This window comes from Equus caballus, chromosome 18 (genome assembly GCF_041296265.1).
Source record: "Equus caballus isolate H_3958 breed thoroughbred chromosome 18, TB-T2T, whole genome shotgun sequence".
NCBI classification, from domain to species: Eukaryota; Metazoa; Chordata; class Mammalia; order Perissodactyla; family Equidae; genus Equus; species Equus caballus.
In genome coordinates, this window is record NC_091701.1 from 7,996,858 (window position 1) to 8,022,782 (window position 25,925).

The following is a 25,925-nucleotide window of genomic DNA, read 5'->3' on the forward strand; positions in this document are numbered from 1 at the left end:
AGTTTCTAGGAAGTAGAATCTTATTGGCCCAGTGAGAAGCTAATCAACTATTGTCAAAAATCTTTCATGGTCCGTTTCAGAGATGAAGGAAAGCATTTCATATAGAGGAGATCAATATACTGTTATCAGTATCATGGTAGATATTCCAAAGAAGATCTGTTTCAAGTGAAAAGAGCTCAGAGATGACAAAAATATAAGTCTTATAGAGGCCTGCCAATAACTCACTGTAGAATGTAGGAAAGATCATCTCTCATCCATTAAGAACCAGTACTAATTAAACTAACTTGACAGCTAAGTGGAGGTTCTTTCTCTTTCTTTATTTTCTTTGTGTTTTTCTCTGACTTTGGGCATAACTTTCTGAAATTTGTGAACATCATTAAAGAAGGCAGCCTCTAAAGAGAAGAGAATGACTCTTTATTCAAGGACATACACGACACGGCTATTCACATTTGTTAGAAGCTCTAAAGAAGCTATCAAACTTCGCTAAATATTTGGGGATCTCTGGCAAGTAATTCTTATATAAAATTAAGGAACATATGAATCCCTTTACCTAGTTAGATCTGAAGGATAACTCTTTAATCTGATTCAATGATACTGTATTGAAAAGTATTACATTTTACTTAAGGTCATAAAAGATATTAAAATCTGTTAAAAAAATATGGACCAGTCACTCTGAAATGTATATATTTTGGGAAAGAAAGATGCCCCCAAAATTATTCAAAACAGTTGTAAAGTAGGATGCATAAGGAATAAAATTGGTGAAATAGGGAAGGATAAGAAAAGCCAGTATAGGATAAACATAATGTGGTCTGAATACTTTTTTGAAAAAAGAGTGCCAGTGTTTGAGAGTGACTTCAAAATTCCAGAGGCTGCGAGATTCTCCAAGGGACAGTCATATTTCAAGTGACAGAAATGGAAAGTAAAGTAAATAAGACTAGTTGATCCCTTGGATAAACTCGAATCTATTATTCAATACTTGTTAAGTCAACAAATGTCTGTGGTATATGATGGATGGAGGAGGGTGAGGCAGGGTAAAATATAAAAGACTAATATTAAAAAATAGAATTATGAGGACTTACAGATTTAGCTTCAACATATCAAGAGCTTGGCAGTCGTCGGTCCTGTGCTTATAACAAGAAAGAGCTGGACAAACTGAAAATCAGTATTTTTTCTTGAGTCCATAAGAGAACTGAGGTTGTAAGGAAACCATCAACTTAAACAGAAGACGATTATTCAAGAATCTGAAGATACAGGCACAACCAGATGGACACAACAGCTGAGTTCTGCTTACCTGAAACTGAAGCCACTGGAGGCATAATCTACTCAGAATATTTAATTTATAATTTTGATGATTTACTGGAAGCTGGGTGTTAGCGTGAGAATGAGACAGTCTTTGGGGGCTGCTGTCTTAGGGAGTTCACTAAACTTTCATGGCTTTACTTCCAGGAACCTCACCTGGTTCTCATTATGAAGATTGAAAAAGATTCTCTCGTGGCTAACAAAGGTTAGAGGGAAAGAAAGACTAATCATTATGAAACACACTCAGAGTCTTCTTCATAACTAAAGCAGAGACTCTAGGGCAAGGATTTTGCAAGCTTTATCTCAGCCAGGGGGAGAACATTCCTCCTACTCCATCCCCCTTTAGCCTTTAGTTTCACCTAAGGAGGGGGGAATGAAATAACAAGGGTCAGGGACTGATAATCAAAATATTATAGAATGTTCCTCCCAGACAGCATCACACCTACAGGGATCCAGTAAAATAAATAAGAGTGATATTCAACTGGAAAAAAAAAAGCTTTAAAACTCATGCTTTCTCTGAGAAGTACTTAGGAAAGTCCAAAGTCAAGAGGTGAGATGTAAACAAGGACACTGCAGAAATTCAAAGCATCTAACACTTATGGCTACCTAACAAACTAAACACAGACAATTCTAGCCAGTTAACGTAAATCATATCTATGTCAATTCCTAGAATGCTAAAAGTGTCTCCATCTTCAACAACAACAAAAAAACATAAGGCATGCAAAAAGACAATAATTATAGTCTGTAGAGAAAAAATAAAGCATCAGAACCAGAGTAAGATATGACTCAGCAGATGGAATTATAAGCTAGGGAATTTAAATTAATTATAATTAATATGTTAAGGGCTTTAATGGAAAACATTATCCAAAACAGATGGACAAAGTAAGTAGAGAAATAGAAAGTCTAAGAAAGAACAAACAATTTTAGATATAAAAAACATTGTAAGAGAAATTTAAAGAAATACTTTTAATAGACTCAATAGTAAATGATGCAGCTGAGGAAACAATCAGTGAGCTTAAAGATAATCAGTAGAGATTTCCTAAACTCAAATAAAAACAGAAAAAGAATAAAAATCAAACAATCAAATTTCAAAATGTATAACATATGGGTATTTGTAATACCAGAAGGAAAGCTGACAGATCTATTAGAAGAAATATTTTGCAGTTATCATGGATGAGAATTTTCCAAAATTAATGACAGACACCAACTACAGTTCCAGAAAGCATAGAGCACCAATCAACAAAGTATAGAAAAAAAAATAGAAAACCCTACATACATCTAGGCTTATTTTATTCAAACTAGAGAGAAGAAAGTCCTGAAAGGTAAAAAAAAAAAATTAAAACCTTACAAATAGATGAACAAGGGTAAGAATTATAGGATGCTTCTCAACAGAAACCATGCATGCAAAAAAAGAGTGAAGTGAACTATTTAAAGTTGAAAGAAAAAAAAATTCACCAACCCGGAGTTTGACATATATATATATATATATATATATATATATACACACACACACACACACCCATTATATATAAAAAGACATATACTTGCAAAGTGAAGAAGAAATATTTTATCAGACAATCAAAGCTGAGGGAATTTATCACTATCAGACAAGTTCTGAAAAAAATGTGAAAAGAATTTCTTCTGGCAGAAGGGAAATAACATAAATCAGAAACTTGGATCTACATATATAAAATAAAAGTGTTATAAAAGGAATACATGAAATCAAATTTAAGTATAAAGAATGAAATTAAAAGTAAAGAGATGGAGAATGATAAACCATGCTATCAATAATCAAAACAAAGCTGAAGTAGCTATATCAGTTTCAGACAAAGTAGAATTCAGAGCAAGAAAAATTATTAGTGATAAAAATGGGCATTGCATAATGATAAAAGTTCAATTCTCTGAAAAGGCACAGCAATTCTAAATTTGTATGCACGTAAAAAAAGAATATTAAATAAAGGAAGAATGTAAAATACACATTGTGAGCCATAAGACACACTTTAACCAGTCAAAAGAATAGAAATCATACAAAGTATTTTTTCAGACCAAAATAAGATTAATCTCTATATTACTAACAGAAAGAAAATTCCCAAATATCTGGAAAGGACACATATACTTCTAAATAATCCAGGAGTCAAACAAGAAGTTTAAAAATAAATTTTAAAAGTATTTTGAACGTAATGAAAGTAAAAATAAAACATCAAAATTTATGACATGCAGCAAAAGCAGTAACCTGAGGAAAGAGCATAGCAACAAATACATATGCTATGAAAGAAGCAATATAGAAAATTGAAAACATAAGATTCTCTCTAGGTACCTAGAGAAAGAAAAATAAGTTAAGTGTAAAGCAAGTAGAGGGAAATAAATAATAAAAATCAGAGCAGAACTCAATGAAATTGAAAACAGGAAAATATAGAAAAGTAATGAAAACAAAATCTGGTTCTTTGAAAAAGTCAATAAAACTGAAAAACCTTTACCATGTTTAATCAGGAAAAAAGGAAAAGAGATACAAATTACCAAAACTACAAAAAAAAGGAATCATCACTCCTCGGTCCATAAATATTAAAAGGATGATAAAAGAAAACTACCAACAACAGATATTAATCTAACTATATCAATAATAACATTAAATGTTAATGAATTAAACTATGCAGTTTATCAGTGAGATTAAAATAAATTGTGCAACTATATGCTTGAACAAGACTTGAACAAGACTATAAATCAACTAAATCTAACAGGCATGTATAGAGGACTTCACCCAACAACAACAGCATATATATATTCTTCTCAAGTGCACATGAGGCATTATCCAGGAAAGACTATATGCTAGGCCATAGATAAACCCCAATAAAGTTAAAGAACAAAAATAATACAAGTGTGTTCTCTGAATATGATGAAATAGAACTAGAATAAAAAGCAGAAAAAATGTGAGAAAGTCATAAATATGTGGAAATTAAATAACTCATTCTTAATAATAAGTGGACCAAGGAAAAAATGAAAAAGAAAATCATAAGATACTGTGAAATGAATAAAAATAATGACACGATATATTGAAACTTAAGAGAAGGAGCCAAAGCAGTGCTTACAGGGAAATTTATAGCTGCAAGTGCCAATATTAAACAGTATGATGATCTCAAATCAATAACCTAAACTTCTGCCTTAGGAAACTGGACAAAGAAGAGCAAATGAACCCTAAAGCAAGAAGAATAGAAGAAATAATAAATACATAAAGACAAATAATAAAATATGAATAAAAAATATAGAAAATCAGTGAAATTGAAAGATGATTCCAAAAAGATCAACAAATTTGACAAATATTTAGCTAGATTAACCAACAAAAAAGAGAGAAGTCTCAAATTCTTATGGTAGAAGTGAAAGAGAAGACATTACTACTGACTTTACAGAAATAAAAGGTTTATATAGGAATATTATGAATACTTGTATGACAATAAATTAGTTAACCTAGATTAAATGAACAATTTCCTTGGAAAACAAGAACTACTAAAACTGAATTTAAAAGTAATAGACAGTCTGAATTTACCTAAAAACAGAGATTAAATCAGTTATACAGAAACTACCCCCCACACAAAAAATCCAGCTCATATAACTTTAATGCTCAAAGTTACCAAACATTTAGAGAAGATTTGATAGCATTTATTTTCAAATTCTAGATAGAAGAGAAAACACTTCCCAACTGATTTTAAGAGCCCGGTATTATCCTGATACCAAAACTAAACAAAGATACAATAAGAAAACTACAGACCAATAATGTTTATGTTATAAATGCAAAAATCCCCAACAAAGTACTAGCAAACATAACACGTAGACATATAAAAAGAATCACATACAATGACCAAGTAGAATTTATCCTATTAATGCAAGGTTGGTTTGATTTCTGAAAATCAATTAATGTAACATATCAAGAAAATAAAAAACAAAAATCACATGATCATCTCAATTGATAGAGAAAAACTATTTGGCATAATAAAATACCCTTTCATGAAAGAATCAATAAACCAGAAATGGAAGAGAAGTTTCACAACCTGATAAAGGGAATCTTATAAAAACACCATAGTTAACTTAATATTTAATGGTGAAACTGAATGTTTCCCCTTAAAATCAGGAACAAGACAAAATATTTGCTCTAGCCTCTTGTATTAAATATTTTGTTGGAGATTATAGCCAGGGATATGAGGCAAGAAATATAAAGACATCCAAATCGGAAATAAATAAATAAAAGTTTTTGTTTACATATGATATAATCTTATACATAGAAAATCAGAATTAATCTGCTATAAAACTGTTTAAAGTGTAAATGAGTACAGTAAAATGGAAGATTACAAGATCAATATGCAAAAATAAATTTTAATTCTGTACATCGGCAATAAACAAACATGAAATTAAGAAAACAATTCCATTTACAATAGCATGAAAAAGAGTAAGATATATAGGAAAAAATTTAATTAAAGAAGTTCAAACTTGCATACTGAAAACTACAAAATATTGCTGAATACGTTAAAGAAGATCTAAATAAATGGAATAAATCTCCTGTGTTCATATATCATAAGACTTAACATTGTTAAAATGGCAATATCCCCTAAATTGATCTATATATTCAATGCAATTCCAATCAGAATTCCTTCCTTCCTTGTAGCTGACTTCCTTGTAGAGACGTAGAAGATGAATCTAAAATCCATATAGAATTTCAAGGCACCAAGAATAGGCAAAGCAATCTTTGAAAAAGAAACTCAAAGTAGGACTTACATTTCCCATTTTCAACACTTACTACAAAGCAATACTAATCAACACAATGTGGTACTGGCAGAAGGATACACATATAGATCAATGGGATACAGTTAAGAACCCAGAAACAGAGACATAGATCTGTAGTCAACTGATTTTGACAAGGGTGGCAAACCCATTTAATGGAGAAGAGTCTTTTCTACAAATAGTGCTAGGACAATTAATATCCACATGTTGGATCATATCTCATAACATATACAAAAATTAGCTCAAAATGGACCAAAGGCCTAAATATAAGAGGCAAAACTATAAATCTCTTTATATTTTTATTGTGGTAAAATACATAAAACATAAAATTTGCCATCTTACCATTTTAAGGTATATTGTTCAGTAGTGTTAAGTACATCCATTTTGTTGTGTAATTATTACAACCATCCATCTGCAGAACTATTTTCATCTTGCAAAACTAAATCTCTGTACCCATTAAACAATGATGCCCAATTCTTATATCCCTCATTCCATGGCAAGCATCATTCTACTTTCTGTCTGTATGAATTGGACTACTTTAAGTACCTCAAATAAGTGGACCCATCCAGTATTTGGTCATTTGTGACTAGATTTTTAATTTAGCATAATATCTTCAAGTTTCATCCATTTTGTAGTATGTGCCAGAATTTCATTCCTTTTTAAGCGTGAGTAATATTTATGCATGTGCATGCCACATTTTGTTCATCCACTCATTTGTTGAACACTACAGTTGCTTCCAACTTTTGGCTATTGTGAATAATGCTGCTATGAACACACAAACAACCCTTCAAGAGTCTGGTTTCAATTCCTCTGGGTATTAGACAGAAGTAGACTAACTGAATAAAATGGAAATTCTCTTTTTAATTTTTTGGAGAACTGTCATGTTGTTTTCCATGGCAGTTGAGCCATTTTACATTCACACCACAGTGGAAAGGGTTTCATTTTATCCACATCTTCACCTACACATGCTATTTTGTGGGACTTATTTATGTGTTTTTTAACCATACTAATAGGTGTGAGATGATACCCCATTGTGTTTTTGATTTGCATTTTCCTAAATACTAATGATGTTAAGCTTCTTTTCACATACTTATTGACTGTTTGTATATCTTCTTTGGAGAAATATCTATTCAAGTCCTTTGTTCATTGTATAATTGGGTTGCTTGTTTTTGTTGTTGCTATCATTGATGAATTGTAGATATTAATCCCTTACTAGATAAATAGTTCTCAAATATCTTCTCTCATTCCAGAGGTTGGTTTCATTCTGTTAATTATGTCCTTTGATGCACAGAGGTTTTACTTTTGATGTAGTTTAATTTATCTACATTTTGTAAATTGGCTTTGCTCTTAGTGTCTTATCCAAGAAATCATTGTCAAAGTAGATGTCATGAACCTTTTCTCCCATATTTTTTTCTAGGAGTTTCATAGTTTTTGCTCTTATGTTTTAGTCTTTGATCCATTTTGGTTAATTTTGCATGCGATGTAATTTAAGAGTACAACTTCAGTGTTTGCATGCGAATATCCAGTTTTACCAGTACCATTTGCTGAAAAGAAGGTTCTTTCCCCCATTGAATAGTCTTGGCACCCTTGTTGACAATTATTTGACCATATATGTAAGGGTTTATTTCTAGGCTCTCTATTCTGTCCCATGGGTTATGTATATTTCCTTATGTCAGAATTATGTTGTACTAATTCCTGTAGCTTTGTAATAAGTTTTGAAGTCACAAAGTGTGAGACTTCCAACTTTGGTTTTCTTTTCGAAAATTATTTTGGCTACTCAGGATCCCTTGAGATTTCATATGAAGTTTAGAGTGATTTTTTTCATTTTTGCAAAAATTGTTATTGGGAATTTGATAAGGATTGCACTGACTCTGTAGATTGTTTTGAGTAGTATTGGCATCTTAACAATATTAAATCTTCCAAATGAAACTGGTAAACATTTAGCCTTTGATGATTTGGTAGCTAGTAACTAAAGATTTTTTCGTTTTTTCAACTACTGATAATAACTTCTAGTTGTTCCCCTGCCCACTGTTAACTGTGCTGCTTAGGCAAGAGGTTGTCTGACTCTCAATTGGTTCCTACAGATAACATCTCCCTTGTGGCTGAGTCACCATGGTGATGGGTGTTTGAGCTCTTTTTCAGGAATTAGGACCACCATCTCCAGTTCAGGCTGGTTGAGACCACCAGCCCATCAACTGGGCCCATTCTGGTGGCTGGTCAGTGACCTTTTGATGTCAAGAGGCTAAAAATTCCACCATCAGATCATGTTAATACTACCATTTTGTGAACATGCATTCTATGAAGAGGCATGAAATTTGACCACGCTTATGCAGATCATCCATTACCTCACTTCTTCTCACCTCCAATCACCTATCTCCACACTTCAGGCCACCTTGAGCCCCTACCCTATAAATATCCCTGAGTCCCCATGTTTTTTGAAGTGCTTTTGAGACTCATTCTCTTGCTTCCTCATATGGCTGCCTTGTGATTAAAACCCTCTCTCTGCTGCAATCTCATCATCTCAGTGTTTGGCTTTCTGGGTGATAGGCAAAAACAAACCTGATTCGGTAACACAAATTACAAACACAGAATGTCTTTCTATTTATTTGTGTCTACTTAATTTCTTCAATCAGTCTGTTGTTGTTTACTTGGTATTTCTCTGGGGAATGAGGGCCTGGAACTTCGTCATCTGATATTTTGCTGATGTTACATCTCCAAAACTATACAACTACTGGAAGAAAACGTAGGAATAAACTTTCATGACATTGAACTTAGCACAGAGATGACATCAAAGCACAAGTGGCAATAAATAAATAAATTGAATCAAATTTTTCAAATTCATTCAAAGAACACTAAACAGAAAATGAAACAACAAATAACATTTGGCAAAAACACTTGCAAATCATATAGCTGATAAGAGACTTATATTCAAAATAGAAAACTAACTCATGACTCAATTAAGAAAAAGACAAATAACTCAATTAAAAATTGGCAAAGTTTCTGAATAGATATTTCCAAGGAAGGGTGCGAAAGGCCAATAAACACATTAAAAGTTAATTCAAATCATTAGTAATCAGGGAAGTGCAAATCAAAATGAAAATGAGATACCACTTCACACCCACCAGGATGCCTAGTATCACAAAGTAAGAAAATAACAAGTGTTGGTAAGGATATGAAGGAATTTGATCTCTCATACACAGCTACTGGAAATGTAAAATGGTGAAATTGCTTTGGAAAACATTTTGACATTTCCTTAAATGATTAAATCTATAGTAACCATATAATCCAGAAATTCCACTGCTTCACACATACCCAAGAGAATTGAAAACATTGGTCCACATAAATACTTGTAAATGAATATTTATAGCAACATTATCATAATAGCTAAAGGAGAAACAACCCAATGTCCATCAGCTGATAAATGTATAAATAAGAAATTGTTATAACCATGCAACTAAATATTATTCAAACATCAAAAGGGATGAAGTACTGAATTATGCTACAACATGAATGAAACTTGAAAACTTTATGCTAACTGAAAAAAGCTAGACACAAAAGGCCCAATATTATATGATTCTATTCATATTAATGTCCACAATTAAGAAAGTCCACAGAGACAAAAAATATATTATTTGTTGCTTATGGCTCAGTGGGAGATTATAGGGTGGTAATGGTTTCTAAGGGATATGAGGTTTCTTTTTGAGTTGATGAAAATCTTCTAAAATTGACTGTCATGATAGTTACACATATCCATGAATATACTAAAAACATTAAATTTTACATTTAAAATGAGTGAAACATATGGAATGGGAAATATATTTCAATAAAGCTGTTTTTAAAAGATAGATCTATCAAAATACAACATCCACTCATGATTTTAAAAACTCTCCAAAAGGAGGAATAAAGAGTAACTTTTTCATTTTGATAAAGCATCTACACAAAAAATCTACAGCTATGCTTCTCAATAAGTTAAACATAGAAGTACTACTTGACTCCAAATTTCCACTACAATTATATACCCAAATAATTGAAATTAGGTGTTAAAAATTAAAAAAAAAACTTACACATAAATATTCAAAGTAGCACTAGTCGCAGTAGGCAAAAGGTGCAAAGAACTCAAATGTCCATGGATGGACAAATAGATAATCAAGAAGTGGACTATCCCCACAATGTAACATTATTCAGCCATAAAAAGGAATTTAATAGTGTTACAGGGTACAACATAAAAAGACCTCGAAAATATTATGCTAAGTGAAACAAGCCAGACACAAAGGCCACACACTGTATGATTCTATTTATATGAAATGTCCATAATAGGCAAATCCATAGAGAGAAAAAGCAAATTTGTGGTTGTAAGGAATGGGACCAAGGAAAGGAAAGGAATAAGGATTGAATTCTTACTGGCTATAGGTTTTCCATTTAAGGTGATGAAAAAGTTTTGGAACCAGATAAAGGTGATAGTTGTGCTATATTATGAACAGAGTTAATGCCACTTTAAAATGGTGAATGTCATGCTATGTGTAGTTTACTTTAATTTTTATACTTCTAAAACAAACATCATACTTCCTGATGAGAAATTGGATGCTTTCCCCCTAATATCAGGATCAAGGCAAGGATGTCTTCTTTCACCATTCCTATTGAACAACGTACTGGATAGTCCTACCTAATGCAATAAGACAAGAAAATAAAAAAGACAGAGAAATTGAAAAGGAATAAATAAATTTCTATTTATATATGACATGATTGTCTGTGTAGAAAATCCCCAAATAGCTACAAAGAACTCCTTACACTAATAAATTCCTTACTAATAGTGTAAGCAACTTTTCACCCTAATAAGCAGTATACTTACACTAATAAGTATAGCAATGTTGAAAGATACAAGGTCAATATATAAGGCGCGATTGTTTCTCTACATGCTAGCAATTGGGGTTTAAAATTTAAAAAATAGATACCATTCACAGTCACACCAAGAAATCTGACATATTTAAGTACAAATCTAATAAATAATGCCAAAGATCTACATGTAGAAAATCAACAAAATACAGATTAAAAAATCAAAGAAGATATAAATTGAGAGATTTGCCCTATCCAATCTAATTTTTTTTTTGAGGAAGATTAGCCCTGAGCTAACTGCTGCCAATCCTCCTCTTTTTTGCTGAGGAAGACTGACCCTGAGCTAACATCCATGCCCATCTTCATCTACTTTATATGTGGGACGCCTACCACAGCATGGCTTACCAAGAGGTGCCATGTCCACACCTGGGATCTGAACTGGTGAACCCGACTGAAGCAGAACGTGAGCACTTAACCACTCCAACACCGGGCCAGCCCCTGCTCTATCCAATCTATTGATTCTCTTTATACTCTCTCTAAACCAGAAGTTTAGATAAAAATTTGACCATTTAAAGTTTCTCATTTCTATTAGTCTTCTATTCCTGTCTGATTAATGTTCTAAAGACGGAATATAGAATAACTGTAGTATTCAATACTCCTAATTCAATATAATAATCATCTTTATATCTCCTTTTCCTCTGTTTATTTCTGAATGAAAAGATTTTCTGGCTGAATTTTTATTTTATTATCCTATGTTAGATTAAATAATATGTGTGTTATGTTTCTTATTATACTACTATTAAAATGTAAACATGTAGCTATCAAATTGTTCTTGAAATTCAGCCCAAATATCTGAATTACTCCTTTTAAATGGAAAAAAGAAACAAAACAAGAAAACCAAAACAATGTCTTTTGACAACAGAAATACGTTACTTTTTTTTATCACCTCTAAAATGTCATGAAAGTGTAAGAGAAGTAGCTCCTTCAGTTTAGAAAATAGATCAAAATGAGTTCAGGTAATTGAAATGTGTGTGAGTTCAAGAAAAAAATGAGTAAACTGTGAATTTAAAACTAGTGATAACATTTTTCCAGGAAAATCAAATATCCAGTCATTCCTCACACAGGGAAAGACAACTATGATTATAAAATTATGCTATCTTCTGAGAGCAAGGTTAAAATACGTGTCAAGTGTTTGGGGGTAAAAAAAAATTTTTCTTAATTTTTTTTACTAAATACATGGAAAAAAATCTTAAATATACAAATGTCACAAGGACTTCCAGTCCAGTCAAGATGGCATAGACTCATCTCTTCCTGCTCCTTCCCAACTATAAATTCTGAATATAATACAAGAGATACCAAAGGGGAAGTCCAATAGGTGAGAAGAAGGAGGCATGCTGGTGAGGGACCTTCAGACTGAATGAAGAGCATAGTCTTACTTTGTGTTATAAGCTCCACATCCAACAGGAAAAGGTAACCAGGCCTGAGGTTTAGTCATTCCCAAGGATGTTGTATTGGAAACCACACTGACAATATCTGGAATAAGTGAGAAGTCTCTCCCTCACTGCCAGGCCTGAGATTCCCTTCCTTCACCCAGGGAAACCACATTGTTGGAAAGAATAAGCAATGAGGATGTCACTGGAACAAGCACCCAGGCCAGGCGGTCTCTGTCACTGCAGGCTTAACCTCTTCTACCCCACAAAGAAACACCAGGAAGCCAGGTGGCTCCAAGAATGGAGATTCCACTACAACAACAACAACAAAAACTGCTTACGAAGCTCTCCTTGGCAATTTGGGCCAGAGACTCCGTTCCACACTTAGAGGCCACCAGACAGCATCCCTTCAAGCAGCATCAGTAGGGATCAGTAGGAGCACCAGTAGCATGAAATAAACTAAGCATACCAAATTGCATGGAAAATGTTCTGAAAATTAAAATGCCATAGGAAACACAGCCTACAAAAATTGGCCATAACTTGTGTTCAAAACCTCAGCAGAGTGATTGCACAGTAAAATAAACAATTTAAATAAGACCTGAGGTTTCGTAAAATAAGAGCCAAAATACCCTGTATAGCATAAGCAATCACCTATCACACACACACACACACACACACAAATGAAAATCACAACATTAATGAGAAAATACAATCATCTAACATGAAAACCAAGATGAATTAAATGTTTGTGTCTTCTAACAAGAATTTGAAGTAACCATCCTGAAAAGTAATTCAACAGACAAATACAAATTCTATCAAGAAAAACAAAAAATATTTAAAATATCTCAGCAAAACATGCAAGTTATAAAAGAAAGAACCAAGTGGAAATTGTAGAACTCAAAAATTAAATATAGAAAATTAAAATAATGAAAGCTTACTGGATATGGTCAGTATTAGAGTGGAGATAACAGAGGATAGAATCAGTGAACCTAAAAATGGATCAATAGAATTTACCCAATTTGAAAACCAGAGGTAAAATAGACTGAAAATAAAAATAAACACTGTTCGGGAGCTGTGGTACAATTAGAAAATATCGAAAATTTTTATCATTTGAGTCTCATAAGAAGAAGAGAAATACAGTAGTATTGAAAAAGTGTTTGAAGAAATATGGATTAAAACTCACTAAATTTTGTGAAAAATACAAAAGTACAGATTCAAGAAGCTGAGCAATGCTTAATAGAATAACCCTCCCAAAAATCCATGCCAAGACATGTCAAAATTAAAATTATGAAAACTGTGTACAAAAAAGAAATCTTAAAAATAGAGATAAATGATGCATTACCTGCTGAGAAACATCAATTCAATGGATGATGTATTTCTCATCTGAAACCATGGAGGTCAGAATAAAGTGGCGTAATATTTTTAAGTGCTGAGAATAAAGAAATATAAACAGCATATATTACATGTAGCAAAACTTTCCTTTTGGAAAGAAGAGGAAATAAAGACAGCACCAGATGAAATATAACCAAAATAATCTGTCACTAACAGACAAGCCATTAGAAAATTACCAAAAGATGTTCTTTGGAATGAAGGAAAATATTTAAAAAAAGAAATATTGAAGTAACAGCAAAGAAAGAACAACAGAAAGCAGAAATTGAATAACTATTTTAGATGACCTTTCTCCTAGTGAGTTTTCTAAATCACATGTGACCATTAAAACAAAATTTATAACACAATCTGATATACAAGGCAATGATACTTAAAACCGTGAAGTGTAAACAGACCTAGAGAGAAGAAATGTTTCCACACTGCAGTCAAAGTGGACTGTGATGTCAGATGGGCATATGGTATCACTGAGAGCAAACTTTAAGAAACTATGTGACACACTCATAAACATAAATAGGGCAAGAGGAAATCCTAAAATAAATTCAAGTAACTCACAAAAAAAAGGAGAAAGAAACAGGAAATAAAATAAATTTAAAGTTATCAGATATAATATTAGAATATCAATAATTACCTTGTATTTAAGGGGTCTAAATATACCATTTAAAAGGAAGAGATTGGAAACGTGAATAAAAAATAACCTCAATACCTGCTGTTTACAAGAAAATTACTTCAAATTCAGCAAAATAATTAGAAGTAAAGGGATGAAGAAAGACAAATTATGCTAAAATTAATTTTTAAAACTGCAGGAGTGTTTATATTAATATCTTATAAAGTACCATTTGCAATAAGAAATTTCTAGACACAAAGACTGATAGTATAGAATAATAAAATATTACTCCATCTCAAACATAATGATCCTAAATATGTATTCTCCAAACAAAATAGCCTCTAACTATAGAAGTGATAAAATGATAAACGTGAAAAGAGAAATAGAAAAGTCCATAATTATAATTGGTGACATCAAACTCCTCTAAAAGAAATTATTAACAGATAGAAAGAATATAAAATATCTGAATAATAAAATCAACTAATAGTATCTAATTGACATATACAGAGCACTCCATCGAACTATAGTATAATATATAACTTCTAGTACATATGGAACATTTACAAAGGTAGAACATATACAGGGACATAAAATAAAACTCAACATAATTAAAATAATGAAAATAGTAAAGAGTAAGTACTTTGCCCATCATGAAATAAAACTGTAAATGAATAACAGAAAAAGAAAATCTCTAAATACATCAAAATTAAATAATATGCTCATAAATAATCCATAAATCAAAGACTAAATCTAGAAGTAAATAAAAAAATTAAGTAGAGATGAATGAAATAAAAATGCAATATATCAATATATGTGAGACAGTCAAAAGATTAATAATTTATGGGAAATTTATGGTCATATATGCTTACATTAAAAATAAAAGAAAGGTCTTAAGTCAATAATCTAAGTGCCTACCTAGAAAAATGAAAAAATAAAATAAAGCAAAATGAACTCAAAGAAAACATAAGAAAGAATGAAATAAAAAATAGAAAATGTCAATGAAGCAAACTCAGGTACTTGAAAATTTTAATAACTTAATAAATCTCTAGTAAGACTGACAAGAACAAAAAGAAGATGCAAATTACCAATATTAAGAATAAAATAGGAAATATCACTAGAGATTATGCAGCCATTTAAAAAAGATAATAAAGGAATATTACAAATAAATTTATTCTCATGAATTTGATCACCAAGAAAAAATATACAAGTTCTTCAAAAACCATAAATCACCAAAATTCACCCAAGATGAGACAATAAAGTTGAATTCATAATTTAAAACTTCCAAAAAACGAATCTCCAGGCTGAGGTAATTTTACCAGAGAATTTTACCAAACATTTAAAATAGAATTAATATCAAAATTACACCTTCTCTTTCAGAAAGTAGAAGAGAGAACTTAACATATTTTACGAGATCATGAGTATCCTGATAACAAACTCAGAAACAGACAGTGCAAAGAAAAAGAATAATACAGACAAAATTCTTGTGAATTTAGATGCAAAAATAACATAATATTTTAAATAATGAATCCAAAGATGAATAAAAATTGTAAGGTATACCTGAGTGGGATTTACTCTAGGTGTTGAACGTTGGTTCAATATTTGAAAGTAAGTCAATATAATGCACAACATCAACAAGTTAAAGAAGAAAAATGATATGACAATACCAATTGATGCATAAATGCATTTGTCAAAATTCAATGTTGAATCATGATAAAATAACTCATAAAAATAGGATTGGAGGGAAATTACAATTTAGTAAAATGCAAATATGCAAAGAAAGCTACAGATAATACTATACTTAAGATGAAAGACTGAATGCTAGCCTCCTAAGATTTAAAACAGGAGAGATGTTCATTCCCACCACTCCTATTCAACATAGTACTGTAATTTTTACCCATTGCAATAAGGTAAGAAAAATAAGTAAAAGTCATACAGACAGGAACAGAAAAAATAAAAGTATTTTTATTTACAGAAAATTTAATTGTCCAGATAGAAAATTCCAACGAATACATAAAAAAATTCTAGAGCTAATAAGTGAGTCCAATAAGGTCACGGGATACAAGATCAACATGTAAAATTTAATTACATTTCTATATACTAATGATGACCTTTTAGAAACCAAAATTAAAGGGACAATAACACCAAAGAAAATGAAATACTTTGATATACATTTAAGAAAACATGTACAGGATTTTGTAGTTTTAAAAATGAAAACTAGAAAAATGAAAATTAATTTTCTTCTTTGATGAAAAATTCAAATAAGACTTAAAAGAAATGGAGAGACATGGACTGAAAGATTTCAGTTCTCCTTAGACTGATGCATAGGTTTAATTCAATTCCTATCAAAATGTCAGATTTTTTTGTAGTCACAATTGGGTTTATTCTGAAATTGATATAGAAAGGCACAAGCCTTTGAAGAGTTAAAACCACCTTTAAAAAAAATAAAGTGTTAGGAATCACTATACCCCAATATTAACATTTACTATACAGCTACAGTAACCAAGATAGTATGTTATTTGTAGAGATAGAAATACTAAATAATGATAAACAAACCAGGGTATCCTGACACAGACCCACAGAAATATGCTCAAATGACCTTTTGCAAAGTTCTGAAAGCAACTCAATGGAGGAAAGATAGCTTTTTCAACAAATAGTGCTAGGGTAATTAGACATCCATAAGCAATAAATAAATAAATAAATAAACCTCAACCTAAACCTTATAGCTTATAATAAAAATTAATTCAAATTGATCACAGTTAAATGTACTACATAAAACTATAAAACCTTTAGAAAAAATAGAACATAATCTTTGATGTCTAGAGCTAGGCAAAGAAATGTTAGACTTGAAACAAAAAACATAATCTATACAAGGAAAATTTGATAAATTTCACCTCATAAGAACTAAAATATTTTTCTCTGCAAAAGATAATGTCAAGAGGTGACATCAGCAAAATGGCAGAGTGAGCAGTTTTCTTTGTCTCTGTCCCTTCAAATGTACAACTAATTGGACATTCCTCAGTCAACTAAGGCTATCCACATAGCATCTCAGGATGCCATAGAAACTTGTGCTGCTGCTATACATAGGAAGGCGGACGGATTTCCACCCAGGAGGAGGTGGAGATAGGTGAAAACTCTCTGACTCCCGACCCCCGGACAGCCTAGTACCTGCAAGTGACTTTCTTCCAGCAGACTGGCTCACAGCATCACCATGCACAAAGGGCAGGTGTGTGAGGGTGTCGGCGGAGCAATGGTGGAAACAGGTGTCTACTGCCCTACATAAAACCCCTGCAATTGCCCCTAAGCCCATGGGGAAAATCCATGGTCCCACACCCAGCGGCAGGGAAAGCCTCTACTCGCCATTAGCGGAGAGGCCCTGCTCAGCATTCAGAATGGAGGGAGGCTCCAGGAGAGGAGGATCCTGGGCAGGGCAGCAGTCCGCCAGCTGCCTCTGACTCATGGACTCTGGCTGTGTCCCAGAGGGGGCAAGGGACACCCAATGTGACTGTGTGTGAGGGTGGGGGCACTTTGGAGTCCCAGCCGCCCTCCTTTGTGGTCCAGGGGGAAAATCCACAGTTCCACAGCAGCCACAGTGAAAGCCTCTGGGCAGCATTAGTGGAGAGGCCTTGCCCAGTAATCACAAGGCTGGAATACACTGAGGCAGAAGTAGCTTAGCTGGGTGAGCTAACCACAGACCGCAGTAGATACCCATAGCTCTACTGTGGCCCATAGTGGACAAGCGAGACCTTGTGGGCCCTGATGGTGACAGAGCTGCAAATCCAGGTGATCCTGCTACTGGCCACTGGGAAAGCCTATAACACTGCTGCAGATCCTAAGGAGGGAGCATGTCTATGTGGTCTGCAACAGTAAGCACCAGTAAACTGAGACCCCCTTGCGATTGTCCCCACAGCTGACGAGGGACCCCACAAGACCACTGTGACTATGAGGTGGGCCCAGGTCCGGGCAGCAACAGCTGACAGGGATCCTGGTCAGTGCAGATTAATAAACAGATCCCCCCCCCCCAACTACAGTAAAAGCAAGTGGAAGCAGTAACTAAACTTTTTCTCTATGTGGAGGCACAAATCCACACCATCAAGCAGTATGAAAAAATATATTAAATCTCCAGAACAGAAGGAAAATAACAAGTACCCAGAAAACAGTCCCAAAGACAATGAAATCTATAACTTAAATGACAATGAACTCAAAACAGGCATTGCTTAAAAACTCAAGGAGTTAAAAGAGAATAAATATAGACAACCAACGAGTTCAGGAGCTATGTCACAAAAGAGCTTGATACCAAAAAGAAGTACCAATCAGAGATACTGGAGATGAAGAACACAATGGAGGAGATTAAGAAAAATCTGGACTCTCTGAACAGTAGGGTTGATAACATGGAGGACAGAATTAGCAATTTGGAGGATAGGAATATAGAAATGAAGTAGATAGAGGAGGAGAGAGAACTAAGATTAAAAATAAATGAAGAAAGTCTCTGAGAATTATCCAACTCAATTAGGAGATGCAACATAAGGATTATAGATATCTCAGAAGGAGAAGAGAAGGAGAAGGGGGCAGAATGCCTATTCAAAGAAATAATGGCTGAGAACTTTCCAAACCTGGGGAGAGAGATGAAACTCCATGTGACAGCAGGGAATAGATATCCAAACTTTATCAATGTTAAAAGACTGACCCCAAGGCATATAGTAGTGAAGCTTCCAAAAGTCAATGACAAAGAGAAAATACTAAGGGCAGAAAGGCAGAAGAAAATAACCTACAAAGGAACCCCCATAAGGCTGTCAGCAGATTTATCAGCAGATACCTTACAGGCTAGAAGAGAGTGGAATGATATATTCAAAACTCTGAAGGACAAAAACTTGCAGCCAAGAATACTCTGTCCAGTGAAAAAATCCTTGAAATATGATGGAGAAATAAAAACCTTCCCAGATAAACAAAAAATAAGCGAGTTCCTTGCCACAAGACCTCCTCTACAAGAAATGCTCAGGAAGACCTTCACACCTGAAAAATCAAAAAAAGGAAATGGGCTACAAAACCCATAGCATAGGAGATCATTAGAAAGACAAAATCAGAAAGTTGCAGCTCTCCATCAGAACAGGTTAGCAAAAGTTAAGTATAACATTAAAGACAAAAGGAACAGAAACACCAACAATAAATGTAATCTTGTCATTTTAACCACAAACTCACAATACAAGAAGGAAGGAAAAAAAATCTGACACTAACAACCTAGAAGGGGAAGAGGAAAAGGATGGAACGTCTTAATCTAAGGAAATAAGAGGCCATCTGAAAATGGACTATCTCATCTATGAGATGTTTTATACAAACCACTTGGTAACCACTAAACAAATAACAAGAATAAAAATATAAATTACACATAAGAAGAAAACCAATAAAGAAATCTACCTACCTGAATTAGTAGTCCAAAAATCATGGGACGGGAAACAAAGGAAATGCAAAAGAACCAGAAAACAAATGATAAAATGGCAAGGTTAGGCCCCCACATTTCAATAATCACTCTAAATGTAAATGGATTGAACTCTCTAATCAAAAGACGCAGAGTGGCAGGACGGACTGAAGAACAAGACCCAACAATATGCTGCCTCCAGGAAACACACCTCAGCACCAAAGACAAACACAGACTCAGAGTGAAGGGATGGAAGACGATACTCCAACCTAATAAAGAACATAAGAAAGCAGGTGTCACCGTACTTATATCAGACAAAGTAGACTTCAAAGCAAAACAGATAAGGAAAGACAAAGAGGGGCAGTTTATAATGATAAAAGAGACACAACCAAGATGACATAACACTCATAAATATATATGCACCCAACATAAGAGCATCAAAATTTGTAAAGCAACTATTAACAAAACTAAAGGGAGACATCAACAACAATACAATAATAGTAGGGGACCTCAACACCCCATTAACACCAATGGATAGATCATCCAGACAGAAAGTCAACAAGGAAATTATAAAATTAAATGAAAACCTAGACCAGATAGACCTAGTAGATAGATATAGAACACTCCATCCAAAAACAACAGGTGGCACATTCTCCTCAAGTGCTCATGGAACATTCTCAAGGATAGACCATATCTTGGGAAACAAAGCAAGCCTCAACAAATTCAAGAGGGTTGAAATAATATCAAGCATCTTTTCTGATCATAATTCTATGAAACTAGAAATCAACTACCATAATAAAGCTGGGAAAGGGGAAAAAATTTGGAGACTAAACACATGCTACTGAACAAACAATGGATCATTGAAGAAATTACAGAAGAAATCAAATATTATCTTGAGAGAAATGAAAATGAAAACATGCCATACAAACTCATTTGGGATGCAGCAAAAGCATTCCTAAGAGGGAAATTGATTGCAATACAGGCTCACCTCAAAAAACAAGAAAAATGTCGGATAAGCAATCTCAAATGACACCTAACAGAATTAGAAAAAGAAGAACAAACCAAGCCCAAAGTCAGTAGAAGGATAGAAATAATAAAAATTCAAGCAGAAATAAACAATATGGAAACAAAAAAGACAGTAGAAATGATCAATGAAACAAAGCATTGGTTCTTTGAAAAAATAAACAAAATCGACAAACCCTTAGCCAGACTCACCAAGAAAAACAGAGAGAAGACTCAAATAAATAAAATTAGAAATGAGACAGGAGAAATCCCAACAGATACCACAGAAATAACAAGGATGATAAGAGACTACTATGAAAAACCACATGCCAACAAATTTGACAACCTAGAAGAAATGGACACATTCTTAGACTCTTACAACCTCCCCAAACTGAAGCAGGAAGAAATAGAGAATCTGAATAAACCAATCACAAGTAAACAAATCGAAAAGGTAATCCAAAACCTCCCCAAAAATAAAAGTCCAGGATCAGATGGCTTCTCTGGAGAATTCTACCAAACATTCAAAGAAGATTTAATACCTATCCTTCTCAAACTAGTCCAGAAAATTGAGGAAGATGGAGCACTCCCTAACACATTCTATGAAGCCAACATCACCCTGATCCCAAAACCTGACAAGGACAACACAAAGAAGGAAAACTACAGGCCAATATTACTGATGAAGATAGATGCAAAAATCCTCAACAAAATTTTGTCAAACCTAATCCAGCAATACATCAGAAAGATTATACACCATGATCAAGTGGGATTTATACCAGGGACACAGGGATGGTTCAACATCCTCAAGACAATCAACGTGATGCACTATATTAACAAAATGAGAAACAAAACCACATGATTATCTCAATAGATGCAGACAAAGCATTCGACAGGATCAAAAATCCATTTATGATAAAAACTCTCAATAAAATGGGTATAGAAGGAAAGTACCTCAACATAATAAATGCCATATATGACAAACCCACAGCCAACATCACTCTCAACAGACAAAAACTTAAAGCCATCCCTCTGAGAACAGGAACAAGACAAGGGTGCCCACTTTCACCACTCTTATTCAACATAGTACTGGATGTATTGGCCAGAGCAATTCGGCAGGAAAAAGAAAAAAAGGGAATCCAAATAGGCAATGAAGAAGTAAAACTCTCGCTATTTGCAGACGACATGATCTTATATATAGAAAACTCCAAAGAATCCATAGGAAAACTATTAGAAACAATCAACAGCTACAGCAAAGTTGCAGGGTATAAAATCAGCATACATAAATCAGTAGCATTTCTATATGCTAACAATGAACTAACAGAAAAAGAACTCAAGAACCCAATCCCATTCACAATCACAAAAAATGGAATAAAATATCTTGGGATAAACTTAACCAAGGAAGTGAAAGATCTATACAACAAAAACTACAAGACTTTCCTGAAAGAAATTGATGACGACATAAAGAGATGGAAAGACATTCCATGCACATGGATTGAAAGAATAATCATAGTTAAAATGTTCATACTACCTAAAGCAATCTACAGATTCAATGCTATCCCAATCAGAATCCCAAGGACATTCTTTACAGAAATTGAACAAAGAATCCTAAAATTCATATGGGGCATCAAAAGACCGTGAGTTGCTAAAGCAATCCTGAGAAAGAAGAACAAAGCCGGAGGCATCACAATCCATGATTTCAAAGCATGCTAAAAAGCTCGAGTAATCAAAACAGCATGGTACTGGTGCAAAAACAGATGCACAGATCAATGGAACAGAATGGAAAGCCCAGAAATAAAACCACACATCTATGGACAGATAATCTTCGACAAAGGAGCTGAGGGCCTACAATGGAGAAAAGAAAGTCTCTTCAACAAATGGTGCTGGGAAAACTGGACAGCTACATGTAAAAGAATGAAAATTGACCATTCTTTTTCACCATTCACAAAAATAAACTCAAAATGGATCAAAGACCTAAAGATCAGGCCTGAAACAATAAGTCTTTTAGAAGAGAATATAGGCAGTACACTCTTTGACATCAGTTTCAAACGAATCTTTTCGGACACCGTAACTCCTCAGATGAGGGAAACAATAGAAAGAATAAACAAAGGGGACTTCATCAGAGTAAAGAGCTTCTTCAAGGCAAGGGATAACAGGATTGAAACAAAAAAACAACCCACTAATTGGGAAATAATATTTACAACTTATTTATCTGACAAAGGGTTAATCTCCATAATATATAAAGAACTCACACAGCTCAACAACAAAAAATCAAACAACCCGATCAAAAAATGGGCAGAGGACATGAACAGACATTTCTCCAAAGAAGATGTATGGATGGCCATTAGACACATGAAAAGATGCTCTCCATCATTAATCATCAGAGAAATGCAAATCAAACTCCACTAAGATATCACTTTACACCTGTTAGAATGGCAAAATAACCAAAACAAAAAGTGACAAATGTTGGAGAACTTGTGGAGAAAAAGGAACCCTCATACACTGTTGGTGGGAATGCAAACTGGTGCAGCCACTATGGAAAACCGTATGGAGATTTCTCAAAAAATTCAAAATAGAAATACCTTATGACCCAGCCATCCCACTACTGGGTATATATCCAAAGAACTTGAAATCAGCAATTCCAAAAGTCTCAGGCACCCCTATGTTCATTGCAGCATTATACACAATAGTCAAGTCATGGAACCAACCTAAGTGCCCAGCAACTGATGATTGGATAAAGAAGATATGGTATATATATACAATAGAATACTACTAAGCCATGAAAAAGACAAAATCCTCCCATTCATAACAACATGGATGGATCTTGAAGGAATTATGTTAAGTGAAATAAACCAGACAGAGAAAGACAAACTCTGTATGACTCCACTGATAGGTGGAATTTAAACATAGAGACAAAGAGAATTGATTGGTGGTTACCAGGGGAAAGGGGGGGTGGGGGGAGGGCACAAAGGGTGAAGTGGTGCACCTACAACATGACTAACAATAATGTACAACCGAAATTTCACAAGGTTGTAAACTATCATAATCTTAATTAAAAGTTAAAAAAAAAGTCATACTGTAAAGAGTTGGAAATATAAGCTATACACTGGAAGAAAATATTTACAAATCACATACCCAGCAATGGAATCTTCTGTAAAACATATAACATAGTCCCAAAATTCAGTAAAAATTCAAACAATCTAATTTAAAAATGGGCAAAAGGCATGAAGATACATTTCACTGAATAGGATGTACACATGGCAAATAATCTCATGAAAAGGTGTTCAACATATTAACCATTAGGGAAATGCAAATTAAAATCAAATTGAGGTATCATCACCTATTCTTCAGAATTGCTAAACCAAAAAGTAGTGATACCACCCAAAACTGGTGAAGGATGTTGAGAAACTGAATCATGTATACAGTGCAGGTGGAAATTTTAAATGGTGTAGTCACATGAGAAAATGATTTTCTAGTTTCTTAGAAAACTAAACATGCAACTATAACATGTCCAAGTAATTTTACCCTTGGTCATTTATCCCAGAGACATGAAAATGCATGTTCACACAAAATTTATACTTTAATATTTATATATGTAATAGCCAAAACCTGCTTACAATTCAGATGTTTTCCACTGAGGGAATGTTTAAACAAATTGTGGTACATCCTACTGAATAATTTTAAAAACATAATGAAGTATTAATGCATACCACAACTCGAATGACTACCCAGAGAGTCATGTTGAATTTTAAAAAGCCAATTTCAAAGGTTAGCTACTTTATCATTCCATTTACTTAATATTCTTAAATTGACAATTTTTTTTAAAAAAATGAAGAATGTATGAGTGTTTGCCTTGGTTTAGGAATGGATGTTAAGATTGGGCTTGGGAATAACTGGAGGGATCATGAGGATAATGTGGGTTATGGTTATAAATGGGCAACGCAAAGAATCCCGTTGATATTCTGGAGCTATTGGTATTTGGTATTATGGAATTATTCTGCATATTGAAATTATCATTATCAATGTTCTAGTTGTGAAATTGTACTATAGTTTTAAAAGATATTACCAGTAGAGGAAACTTAGTAATGGATTCCTGGAATCTATACTGTTTCTTAAAATTGTATGTGAATGTAAAAATTATTTAAAAAAATGTTTCCTTAAACACATATCTATGTTTGTAAGATAACAGTGAATACTATTAGTAAACTTATCTAGACTTGCGTAGGTGGGCTAATAATGTTGGAGGTCATAATACAATCGGGATGGTTTTTCAGGTTGATATTTAAAATCTTTTTTTAATCATTTGTCAAGGAACATTGAACCTGCAAAGGATTTAATTAGAATTGTAAACAAGCATATTCTGGTCTTCAGAAAGTTAGCTTATCCAGTGTAGATTAAAGACTAAATCTGCTTTACAAGAACTGCAGTAGTAATTTGGTCTGGTATAAATAAATCTTCCAAAACACCAAGAACATAAATGGATATCATGGGTTGTAAACTTAATCTTATTTTACAATGATAAAAAAATGATACTAATCCAGGAATTATTGAGAAAGTTACGTCCAGTGCAGCTTCTTGTCTTCCAGTGTAGTGTTCTTCATATTGTTGTATATTGCTGAAATTGGAGGAATTGATGAAATAACCTCTGAAACTTTCCAGCTGATATCAGTTCATAAACCCAAAGGAATCCATTCTACATCTTCACCTCCCACATCTCCTCCACTCCCTAAGTGTATGAAGCTCCTCTTGAGAATCTATTCATAAAACAGCTCATCACAACTTTTTGAAGGTGAGAATCTTGTCCTAGAGAAGTAAGGTGACAATAAAATTTACAATCCAATCTCTCTCATACTTGTAATTTGGGAAATATCTATTGAAAATATACATCAGTATACAGCCTTGAAGTAAAGTATAACATACTATAGAACAGTCATCATAGATTTGTGAAATGTATTTTATAAGCATTTTTATTTTCTTCTATGATAGAAGGCTAACAATTTAGCAAATGGAGGAATAGTAAAATAAATTTATTTACCTTCAGAAAGATTTTGATTCTATCCAACATAACAATTTCTCTTGATGAACTGGAATCATAAAATCCTTAGAGAGATGATATTATTATTTTCATTTACTTTACTTTTCTTATTCTCTTTTCTTCTTGATAGGAGGAATCTAGGCAAAGAGAGAAGAG